The sequence below is a fragment of the Protopterus annectens genome, chromosome 9.part0, assembly GCF_019279795.1.
Source record: "Protopterus annectens isolate FY-2018-M chromosome 9.part0, PAN1.0, whole genome shotgun sequence".
NCBI lineage: Eukaryota > Metazoa > Chordata > Ceratodontiformes > Protopteridae > Protopterus > Protopterus annectens.
Genome location: NC_056743.1, coordinates 1,068,986,627 through 1,068,999,201, shown reverse-complemented (window position 1 = coordinate 1,068,999,201; position 12,575 = coordinate 1,068,986,627). Strand labels below are relative to the sequence as shown.

At 41.4% G+C, this 12,575-nt stretch overlaps 1 protein-coding gene across 1 annotated transcript in view; it reads right to left on the bottom strand.

Annotated features, from left to right (window-relative positions):
- ESPL1 (extra spindle pole bodies like 1, separase) overlaps positions 1 to 911 on the bottom strand; it is a 2,570,648-nt gene extending 2,569,737 nt beyond the window's left edge. The window contains exon 1 of the mRNA XM_044083892.1: positions 829 to 911. The gene's annotated coding sequence lies outside the window, so the exon portion shown is untranslated. The remainder of the gene's footprint in view (positions 1 to 828) is intronic.
- Between the last annotated feature and the right edge of the window lie 11,664 nt (positions 912 to 12,575).

The following is a 12,575-nucleotide window of genomic DNA, read 5'->3' as shown; positions in this document are numbered from 1 at the left end:
GAAAGTTTGAGAATATGGAGTAAGGTAGGCCAGAGGCATGCATGCAAAAGATTTATGAAAAGGTGTTCTGAGCAAGATCTCTGAATTAAGTTAAAGTAGGCAAATAAATGATGATTTAGGTGTGGAGTTAGTAGTGTGGGAGTTTTAGGTGGGAGCATGTGAAGGACATTCCCATTTGGAGGAGAGATGGGAGAGAAGCATGGATTTGAAATTGTTGTGTACAAAATAAGTAAACTGTAAAACTCAGTACAATACATGCATTTTGCAACAGCAAATATAAAAATGCAAGCTATGTTATGCATAAAAATTAATTGTAGTCATACATAAACATACAAACATATACCTATGAAACATTGAATGCTACATTATGTGGTTGACAAAAAATGTTGCTTAAGTTTATTCTATTACCTATGACAAGGTAGTAAGTCACCCGACTACTGTCGTGGTAGACGCTGCAGGTACCATTGACGGTATCCCACCATACTGACTTTATGAAAACTGATTTGTAAGAAGTTGTAGAAGCTACAACCATAGCCCACAGCACTCCATATATTCCTGTAAACTAATCACCATCTCAGCAGAATTATGCTCATATGGTAACAGAAGTGACACTTGTATAGTACTTTCGTTCATGTCCTCTAATCAACAACAGCAATACCAAGTTGTACTAATCACTGGGAAGCAAAACATAACAGAGTGTCAAAAAGCAGAGGGTTGAACAAAACAGAAACCCGGCACTACAACGAAAATATGAAGTGATTAAAATAAGAAAGTATGTTACATCTTCAAAGTTTTGGTAATAAGTTGTAGCTCAAAAATTCAGCTTACTCTCTCTGTATGAGACTCTTTTCACTCCTCGATTGTGGTTGTAATCCCAAAAGAAATTTTATAAATACAAAAAGCAAACCAAGCAACAACTTCCCGCTAGCTTTGACGTTCAAATGCAAATAACAACCTATCATAGCGCACGTTTTCAGGCCGAGGTATCCAGATTACTGCCTGAAGGTTACTCTGGGAGTTGTGGTTCAGGTTTAATATCCGGACCGTCCCGTAAATAACACTGTTTTTGCTTCAAAAGGATAGTTGAAAACGTCGTTTGCTCGCTTGCACAGACGTCAGTGGCAATTTCGGCATTGTGTAAGCTTTTGTATATATGGAATTAGTCCATAAAAAAGATACACAGGAACAATACAACTGCAAAACGACTTCTTAGTCTTAATATGGATTTATTCTCAAATAAAAGTGCCCTTTAAGGTCCGTTGATTTTTCATTCGGTTTGGCTTACACAACTAGGAAATCGTTTTGCTGCTGTATTGCTCCAGTGTGTCTTTTTTTCTGGATTTGGTACAAGTTGTGGTGGAAGAATTACTTCGCTGTTTTTTTTACATATGGAATTATTAAACACTTTCTGAATTTCTTGCAAACTGGGAGTCTGTTTTTAATAATTTTTCTTTGCTTAATTATGTACAGTTTAACTGAATACATGCGTTGCTCAAGTTCACCTCATAATGTTTTAAGTTCATGCTTCTCGCGGTTCCATAGTGAAAGTGTCAGCCATACATTAACATTTAAGAATTTAACTTCTATCAGTAGTAAATAAGACAGAATCGTATTAGAGATGTTTCTTTTTCTCAAGAAAGATATATTACTGAATATAAGTTCGTAACAAAGCAATAATAACCATAAGCATGAAATTTACATTATTGAATAAAGACAATTATTTTTTCATTAAATAAAAAAAACAGTAGCATCAACTATTTACAAGGTGTCTACATATTAATTATTTCAGTTTATGAATATTTAGTGATTGTTATATTAAATATGTTTTACTATATTAACATTGAACTTTTCTGCCTGGTTCATTGCTGAAACTGGGTTTTGTTTAGTCGGATATCCCGTCAGTAAATGGAAATAAATACCTACATGTTAACTAACGTAAAAAAAAATTGTGTAAGTATAAAGTAACACTTCTTAATCACCGAGTGTGCTCCTAGTTGAAGTTATTAACTGTTCCACGTTTTTCCCATTTGTTCCATGTTATGAGAGGTAGTGTTCCACACATTGTGAAGGTAAAAGATGGACAGCTATGACCCATAGTTCACAACTAAATAGGGACAGATCTCAACAGAATCAGGGATACTTTTTTAAATATTATTACTGTTAACTTTTGATGTTAACAGAATAAGATAATGTGAATTAATATACATTTCCTGAAGTAAAATAAGTCCATAAATCTAAATCTGATGTTGTAAATCTTTATTCATTCCTTACTGTTAGGACCTCGGTTCCATCCTCGGAACCGATATGGCCGTTTCCCAGCTTGCTCAAGCCAAAATCTCTCAGTTAAGGGCCTACCCACAGTGCCCCTTTCCTGGATACTCCAAATCTTGTTTGCCATCCTAGCCAGATGTGTTCGCCATCTCTCTCAAAGCTAAGTAGTAATTTGTTGATTTTACGACAGTTTTTCTTCTAAATTACAATTTTTTTTAGTCAAATTAGCCTTTTCTCACTGTCGCCTATAATCTAGGCCCATTTCCTACCCTTTTTCTTGGTAATTTAATTTTATTACTCTTTTTTGTTACTGTCCCCCTCTCCTGTCTTTGACAGGCCCTTTTACTAGTGGCATTCCTTAATATAACTTCACTGGTATTTCTTCCTTAATTTTTCTTTAGGATAGCATTGTTTTTTTACCATGTCAGACAAAGCTAAGCTGGGTTTTAAACAGTGTGACAAGTGTGGATGTAAGATGCCTAACTTAGATACACATGTCTGTTCTGTCTACTGTTTGGGCGTGGATCATATTAAAGCTGATTGTGACATTTGTGCTAGTTTTAGTAATGGGACACTAGCAGAACATAAGAATAAACTTATTTTAAAAGGTTTACACAAGACACCTTTCTCGGAGGCTCTATCTGGGTCGGAGGTCTAACCCCCCTCCTAAGACCAAAAAATATAAGGAAAAACGGAGTCACTCAGTTCCTATGTCTCCATCAGTTACAGAACCGAGTCGGCTCCTTTCTTCAGCGGCGCCTATGGTGCAGACCTCTGCGGCAGCAGGATCTGTGTCCTCTCCCTCGGTGCCGACCATGGCATTCACTCCTATCTCGGTTCCAAGCACAGCATCACTGACTTTGGTGCCGTCCTTGGCTCCTACATCTACTTCAATGACTGTTCATGCCTCGGATCCATCACTGACTTTGGTGCCATCCTTGGCTCCTACATCGACTTCAATGACTGTTCATGCCTCGGATCCATCCCCGTCCACGGTGCTGAATGTTTCCTTGGCTCTCATGACTGTACATACCTCGGCACCATCCCCACCCACGGTGCCGACAGTTTCCTCAGCGCCATGGGCTCCAATGACTGTACATGCCTCTGCACCATCCCCGTTCACGATGCCAACAGCTTCTTAAGTTCCATGGGCTCCAATGACTGTACATGGCTTGGCACCATCCCCAAACAAATTGCTGAGAGTCTCTTCGGCTCCATTGGCTCCAAAATTCGAATACCTGCCAAGGAAAAGATATTCTCCTACTTACGACCTTTTCTTGGGGCACAGGTTTAGTCCCTTTCTAGAAAGATCTGATTCCCCTTCTGCAGCCTGTTTTAGATCCACTAGGAGTTTTTCTGAACTAGACCTAGTGCGGGTTGTGGATTAGCTTTTGGTAGCTAGGGGATTGCCTATTCCAGCTAGACCTTCCATCCCTCCTGGCTCGGAATCTTTTATCTCATCTTCCCCTGTTTATCCTCTCCCAACATCTGTTTTGGTACATACTGTCTCGGCTCCGACAGCAGTGCCTCCCCTGTCGGCACCGACCACCCTTGCAGCATCGGCTGCGATGGAGCCAATGCTTTCTCGGACTGGTGCTTGGACTGTCCATACCTTGGTACCTAATCCGGTGCGTATTTTCTCGCTTTCACCATCTATGTCCACCGTTCCAAAGGCTTCCAGTTCTCTCAGAACCCCTCAACTGGAGGTGGGCTCGAGTGCGCCTGCTGTACATGTGATGGAAAGGGTCCTTCACTCTGAAGTCTCACAACCAGCACCAAGAACACCAGTACCAGAAACCTCCCCTAGCATGCACCTCTCCCAACCTGCTGTGTTGGGTCCCCGGGCACAGGAGTCACAAGAACCCCTTCTCCAGAGTCCTCCTCATAAGATCCCACTGGAGAGCCACCAAGAGGAAGCACCTTGACTCCCCAGAGGAATCTATCACAGAAGACACTGATTGTGATGAGGGAGAAGGGTCCCCATGTTCTCCTCCAGAAGACGTTTCATTCTGAGACATTCTCGAAATCCTCAAACAGCGGGGGGAATGGAAGTCCTCTAACCCTTCTTCTGAGGAATCGGTCTTTCTGCAGACCTTCCGTGCCCGGCCATCTACTTCCTGGGTGACCCCACCAGCAGATGATCTCGTTAAACTAATTCTGCAGCATGCCTGGAAGGCCCCGGACAATGTAGAACCTGTCCCCCGGAGGCCGGACAAAATTTTATCTACACTTGAAAACCAGCCCCACTGGTCCAAGCAGCTGACAGTTGATTCTATGGTCATGGTGGCGGCCACCAAGAGGGAACTGGCAGAAGATAATTCCACTGTCCATCCTCCAAACAGGGAGTCCCGGACCATGGACAGACTAGGGTAGCAGACCTATGCTTCACCGAATTTCGCCATTCGGTCGCTGAATTATCTGGCACACTTTAATCACCGCCAAAGAGACTTAATTTCTGAAATGTCTTCCTCTTTGGTGAAGATACTGCCTGATGAGGTGCGTGACAATGTCGCCTAGCAGCTAGCTACCCCTTGAATCCATCTCAAACTCCTCGATGCGTTTGATATCTCACACCATTGAGGGGGCAGCTCGAGCTACCACATCTGGTGTTGTCATGAGATGTAATGCTTGGATGTGGTTGTGTGATTTCGCAGGCCCCTTTAAATCTTCCTTCGTCAACGCACCTGTTGACGAATCTGCACTTTTTGGACCCAAGGTATGTGACACACTTGCACGTAGTGAGAAAGACGGAAATACCTTGTCTGCTGTGGGCATATACTTTTCCAACCCCCAGAGGCCCTACTCCAGGTACCAGAAAGGGGGGAAAGATATGGTTCAATAAATCCCAAGGATCCTTTCGTGACACTCGTGAACAATCCCCCCGGGGCAGAGGGGGCAACTCATATGGAAGACTCCCCTTTCGAGGTAGAGGGGGTCCACGTAACCAGGGCGCCAGAGATTCTTTCTTGGGCAGACCCTACCAGCGTTCCTGAGCTGCGGCCCGATTGCTTTCCTCTGGAAGCAGTCGGAGGTCGTTTCTCTCTGCATCTACCAGCCTGGCATCTTATTACTACTGATGTTTGGGTGCAGAGAATAATATCCAGAGGCTACCAAATACCTTTCGACTTAACTCCCAGACCCGTCAAACGAATCCCCGATGTACCACCCAATCAGAGGGAATTAGCAGCCTTAGAAATAGAAAAACTGCTAAGAAAAAAAGAGTCATCCAACCAGTCCCACGAGAACAGACAGGATCCAGGTTTTATTTGAGGTTCTTTTTAGTGCTAAAAAAGACAGGGGACTGGTGACCAATCCTGGATCTCAGTCTACTGAACAAATTTATCAAACCTCAAAAATTCCGGATGGTTACAGTACAGTCCATTCTTCCCTTCCTAGGAAGAGACAATTGGATGTGCTCTACAGACCTACAGGATGTATACTACCACATAAAGATGGATCACAGCTCCTGGAGGTTTCTTCGTTTCCGTCTGGGAACCAATCACTACCAGTTCAGGGCACTGCCATTCGGTCTCTCAACAGCCCCCTGAGTGTTCACCAAATGTATGGCAGATGTGGTAGCCCATCTTCAACTACAAGGATTCCAGGTGTTTCCCTATCTAGATGACTGGCTCCTTACCACTCCAACCAGGAATCTCCTAGTCCACAGCCTCTTTTACACTCAAGATCATGCTCTCCGCTTGGTGATTACAATCAACAAAGACAAATCTCAGATGTCTCCAACAAAGACACTGGAATTTATTGGAGCGGTCTTCAACACAACATCCTGTCAAGCTTCTCTCCCCCCTCACAGGCTTTTGAAAATAAGACACCAAATTCAAGACCTTCTCCCTCACACATTTGTACCAGCACGTCTTGTACTGCAACTCTTGGGCTCCATGGCAGCTGCCATTACTTTAGTACCACTGGCGAGACTGTACATGAGAATCCTGCAGTGACTCCTTTCCGCACAATGGTCGTTGTTAACCTACCCACTCAACCACATGATACACCTTACAAACCGTTGCAAGGAGGAAATGCTATGGTGGATGGAGCCATAAAAAAAATCTTTGGTGTTGACCATTCTGTCTTCCCCAACCCACGGCCACGATAACCAAGGATGCTTCACTATTAGGGTGGGGGGGACATTTTCAGCGAAAGACTGTCCAAGGCACCTGGACCCCCCTCGAGGCCAACTTGCACATAAAATGTCCTGGAACTGAGGGCAGTTCTCCTAGGGTTGCAAGCATTCCATGCATCCCTGTCCTCGGGGACCATTGCAATTCAGTCAGACAACATGCCAGTCATCTGGTATAGCAACAAGCAAGGTGGAACTAGATCTTTCCCCCTGTGTCGGGAACCCATGAGGATTTGGCACTGGGCAATAGCTTCCAATCGCTTTCTTACAGCAACGCACATTCCCGGGAGTTTCAATTTTATTGTTGACAATCTGAGCAGGAACATCCTGATGCCTCATGAGTGGTCCCTCAACCCTGTAATAGCAGCTCGGATCATCCAACATTAGGGCAAGCCTTGGTGCGACCTGTTTGCTTCACTCCTGAACTACAAATTCAGGAGCTATTTTGCCTTGAACCACCGAGAGTTGCTCTAACGCACGATTGTCCCCGGGTCTTCTGTATGCGTTTCCTCCATTTTCTCTCATTCCATAATTTCTCCAGAAAGCTCAGAGGTTGAAAAGCAAAGTGATCCTCATTGCACCCTACTGGCCACGTCAAGTCTGGTTCCCGATTCTATAGTCCCATCTGATTCATAGCCCGTGGATCCTGGATCATTCTCAGGACCAGTTATCCCATCCTCAGGGATTGATTCATCTGAACCTGCACAGTCTCAAGCTCATAGCCTGGTTCCTCCACTTCCAATGATTGCCAGGCTGCCGGACATCCCATCTCCTGTTCGTGAAATTCTTCTGGCCTCACACAAATCTTCCACTAGAAAGGTTTATTCTAGTAAATGGACTAGGTTCCCTATTTGGGCCAAAGACCAGAACTTAGACCCTTTCTCTATACCTATTCAAAAGATCCTGCAATACCTGACTACTCTTCTGCATGCAGGCGCCTCAGCTTCAACGATCACTGTACATTTAGCAGCTATCGCCAATTTTCATAATGGTCTTGATAATTCTTTAATTATGTCACACCGCCTATGCAAGACCTTTTTGAAGTGAGTATTACATGTTAAACCTCCGGTCAAGCCTCCCTTAGAACCCTGGGACTTGACTCTGGTGCTTCAATCTCTTACAGGTCTCCCTTTGAGCCCTTTGATTCATGTGATTTGAAATTTTTATCTTGGAAAATCATACTTCTAGTAACGCTCACTTCAGCGAGAAGAGTATGAGCTGCAGGCCTTGTGTGTCAAGAGTCCTTACTTGGTCTTACACATGGATAGGGTGTCCCTTTGTACTGACCCTTCCTTCTTGCCCAAGGTCATTTCTGTTTTTTCCGTTAACCAATCTATTGACCTGCCAATTTTCTTCCCAAGCCATTATAATAAAGGGGAGTACCTTTAGCACACCCCTGATGTGCACCGGCAGCTTCATTGTTATTTGGACAGGACTAAATCTTCCAGGAAAACAGACCAATTGTTTGTGGCCTTTGCAGGACCCAGATTGGGTAAACCTGTTTCCAAAGTGACTTTATCCTCTTGGCTTATAAATGTCATTACCTTTATCTATCAACAGAATAAGCTAACCTTACCTTCCAGAATAAAGGCTCATTCTACCAGATCTATGGCTACTTCTGTAGCTTTTCATTCCAGAGCCTCTATGTATGATATATGCCCAGCAGCCATGTGGGCAAGACCTCATACTTTCATATCTCATTACAAATTGGATTTGGCCTCCAGGGGACGAGCATCTTTTGGTTCTATGGTGCTCAGGAATATCCTTCCTTAGGGCCACCCAGGACTCAAGTAGCTGGGGACTCAGTGCTAACAGTAAGGAATGAATCAAGATTTACAACATCAGATAAAGAAGTTATGTCTTACCATAATGTTCCATCTGTGTTGCAGATCTTTATTCATTCATTACTTCCTGCCCTCTTTCCCCCAGCCTGGACTCCTGGTGAACTTTAGGAACTCCTGGTTAGGGTATTTGCTCAGACAGAGCCTCCTACTTTTTTTTTTCCTATTACTACATCTTTTATCTAGGGCGGGCAAACTCGATCTGGAGTATCTAGGAGAGGGGCATTGTGGGTAGGTTCTTAGCTGAGAGGTTTTGGCTTGAGCGAGCTGGGAAATGGCCGTATCGGTTCCGAGGACAGAATCGAGGTCCTAACAGTAATGAATGAATAAAGATCTACAACACAGATGGAACGCTATGGTAAGACATAATTTCTTTTTATTGTCATTATTTATTAAGAGTAACTCACTATCGTCTCCAAATGTCACCAGTTTTAGAAGGGATTAAGAGGGACAGAGCTAAAATTTGTGTCAAAATCAGGGACATTTGAGAGGTACAAATAGGTAGTCCCAGAGTATTGTTAAAGCTGGACTATGGTCAAATGGGGCCGTAGGCAGGGTAATGTATTAGGTCCCACACACATATTAAAGAGATCTGTACCTAATGAAGAGTTTGCTCCTAACAAAAAGCTTTATATTTCAGCATTTTATCTACAAATTCAGTGGCTGCTGTCCTTAAAGAATAACTTGCCTGTATCTCATTAAAAAAATGTAAGCTGGTAATATTTCAATAGGGAATGAATGGAAAACAAACAACATGTTGATAGTTACTAGACAGCTCTTCCAAAGGAGGACACACTCAGGACTGCAGCACCCCCCTCCTTAAAGTACAACACAGTATCAGCACTCCAGAGTAGAATTGACAGCCTTCTGCATCAAAAGCAGGTATGCTACCTGTTGTGCTGCTAAGACTGCTTTCAAATTTTATAACACAATAGTGATGACCATTTGCTAACCAAAACAGTTGTATATTGAAAATAAACCTAACATAAGCAGCAGTAAACTTCTCTTCAGTTGAAGATTACAATTCCTTGAAAATGCACTGAAAATCACATGTTTTGTGTAGTTTGGTAGTTGGCATACAGTATTCAAGCTCTTGTTTCCTGTAACCAAGGTACAGGGTTTGAGCTTGAAAAACATCCACTAACCTGCCATCCCTACCTACAGCATTTTACACAGACACACAACTTACCGATGAAACAGGACATTGTTTGTTCTTTGGCAGGATTGTTCGTTCACCAGAGGTTAAGGTCCAGGCAGGAATATCTTAAATTCAAATTCCACATGCAAAACGCAGAAAACAAGAAGTAAGCAACAGGTGTGTGCATCAACGTACAGCTGCAGATGGTGCTCTTAAAGAAGAACGCCCTTAAAAAAAAAATCACATTTTTAAAATTAAAAATGTAAATGTGGCAGCCTCCAGACCAGTGGGGGCCCATCCAAGCCAGTAGGGCCCTTGGCACATGCCTAGGTCACCTAGTGCTGGATCTGGCTCTGAGTATAATACCATAACAACAACACACTATTATAAGTATACATCATCATTAAATCGGTTCCATTACTGGAAGCTTATTATTTTGTTTTGCTTGCTTGTTTATTCAGTTTCTTAACTGGATAGGTAGTGTTGGAGTACAGTACAATAAACTGATACATAGTTATTGTACATATACAAGGCCATTAAATTGATTCCGTTACTGGAAGCTTATCATTTTGTTGTGCTTGCTTATTTATTCAATTTCTGAACTGGATAGATAGTCCTGGAGTACAGTAATATAATAAAAATTATACAGAATTACTTTACATACACAACACTAAATTTCTGCACAGTTGAACAGTAATGTTTAATTTTTTTTCTTTTTTTCCTGCTTCCCGCAGGAGATCACTGAATGTCTCCTGCCCTTGCACCTCATCAGTCCATTCATTTCAGAGGGGTAGAAGCTACGCATTCCCAGAAATCCCAATCAACTCTCCATTCCCAGGCAAGAGTCATGAGGTAGGATGAAGGGCAATGGTTACTTACAGCATGTACAAGTAACACACTTGAGTATCTTAATTCCTGGAATGCATATGTGAGTTAAGCCCACTTGATGTGAGCAACCAGTCTTAAAAACCCATCTCTAACCCTAAAAACTCCCTTCTTAATCCTAATTGTAAAATCCCATTCCTAACCTTAATTCTAACCCCACTCCCTAATCTTAAAAACTCCATCTCTAACCCTAATACCCATCACAAACCCTAATCCTAAACCTAAAACCACTGACACAACCCTTATCCTAAAAACTACTCTCTAACCCTAAAAACTGTCTCCATAAACCTACCCCTAAAATCTTACCAACTCTAAAACTAATCTAACTAGAACCCCCCCCAAAAAAAAAATAGTTTGCCTCAAAATACAACAAAGTTAATTACATACCTATAGAATGCACAAATTTCCCATTTTACATCAGAAAAGTAGCGCAATGTCTTCTACCCTTTGGCAAAACTCACAGCTACACTACTTGCAGACAGCTCCTACCTGCATACTATAAGCAGTTATCACTGGCCAAGGACCAGCTTTCTAGTTCTGTGGAGTGGTCTAAGTGATATTGTTTCTTTGAGTAATGTAATCTGGTGAGCACTCAACTTTTTGGAAATGTGAATCCTAAACAATGAGTGACCTGGTTACACAAGCAGTGTTATCTTTTGCTGGATAAACAATTTGGCTTTTTTGTTCTCTTTTTATTTGCATTATTTTCCTGTGGTAAGTATTTCTTGTCAATTTCATTTCTAAGGATTGACCTCTCCCAAGGATTTGTTTACAAGGTGAATAGTAGGGAGGGGAGTTAAGAGAAGCACCACCCAACAGGGTTGGGTGTTGGCATAATGGTCAAGTTATTTACCTCACAGACAAGAGGTACATAGTTTGATTCTCTCTAAGGGAAATTGGCTAGGCTTAAAATGGTCCACAAGAACACCTTAGTATAAACCTATTAGTATTAGTACCTACCTAAGACCCTATTAAGGGGAGGGTCTGGCATAATGACCAAGGTCTTTGCCTCACAAATACAAAGTACAGGGTTTGATTCTGACCTCTAGTTATTAGCTACCCTTGCAATAATGTGCAGACTGATAGCCTAATATTTACTTATGAACACTACAGATGAAATTAATGAAAAAATACAACAGTTATGCATCTCTGATTTTTGGCATTCAGCAGACATAATCTCTGTTCTTTACTGTGCCCAGCTACAGAGTGTTTAACAAAATATATATATATATATATATATATATATATATATATATATATATATATATATTGTATCCTCATACATAAGTATTTCTAACAGTCTTATATTTTTGTTATAAACATTCTCATAAATGTTATATTTGTCTCATTTTTAGTTATATTTCTATCAGATTCATTATGCAATACTTGTTAGATACACCATGTTTCAACAACAGGACTGGCTTTAGGTGAACTGGTGCCCTAAGCAAAAAAATGTCCATGGTGGTTTCTAGATGCCCTGATATACATTTTAAAGTTTTTTAGACAACCTTTTCAACCAATGATTTTCTGAAGAAAAGTCATGATCAATGAAATAAGTTGTCTTACACTTCAATTTTGTTTTTACCTGCATCCTTTCAGCACATCATAACTAACCAAAATTAGACTGTAATAAGTACAGTGGAAATATCAGTATTAAATCATGGGTGTGGGGGCCACTAGGTCCCTAGAAGCCATGAGGTTTTTAGATACTTTTTGATGCATATTAGATATTTTTAAAGAACATTTTCATCTAATGATTGCCTGAACAAACACCATAATCAAAGACAAAAATTTAGTCTTACTCTTAAATGTTTACCTGCAATCTTTCAGCACATCCTAAATTAAAAAGGATACCCTGTAATAACTAAATTTGGCAGGGAGTCTGCTAGGCACGCAAAAGCTATAGAGTTATAGATGCACTGTGGATGTTTTCCAATGTTTTGATCCTATGATGGCCTGAATAAATACCACATATATGGAAAAGAAATTCAATTCTACTTTTTTTTCAAGGAAGGAATAAGTTGTATCCAACTTTTAATGCTCAAAGCTGATCTGCATAAACCTAGTCCTAAACTCCTACCACTAACACCATTTCACAATAAACTTGAGAAGGCAAATGCTTGTGAGGATACAAATATCTGGGAATAGACTTGCCCCTACCCCCACGTCAAAATATGTAGTCACTTGGGATTAAAATTAAGGCATAAATCCACACAGTCATAGTTCAAGCTACATATTTATACACAGCATACCTCATCATCCCATACCCCAAAAAGACAACCACCCTCTGTGTATCTTTCTGAAG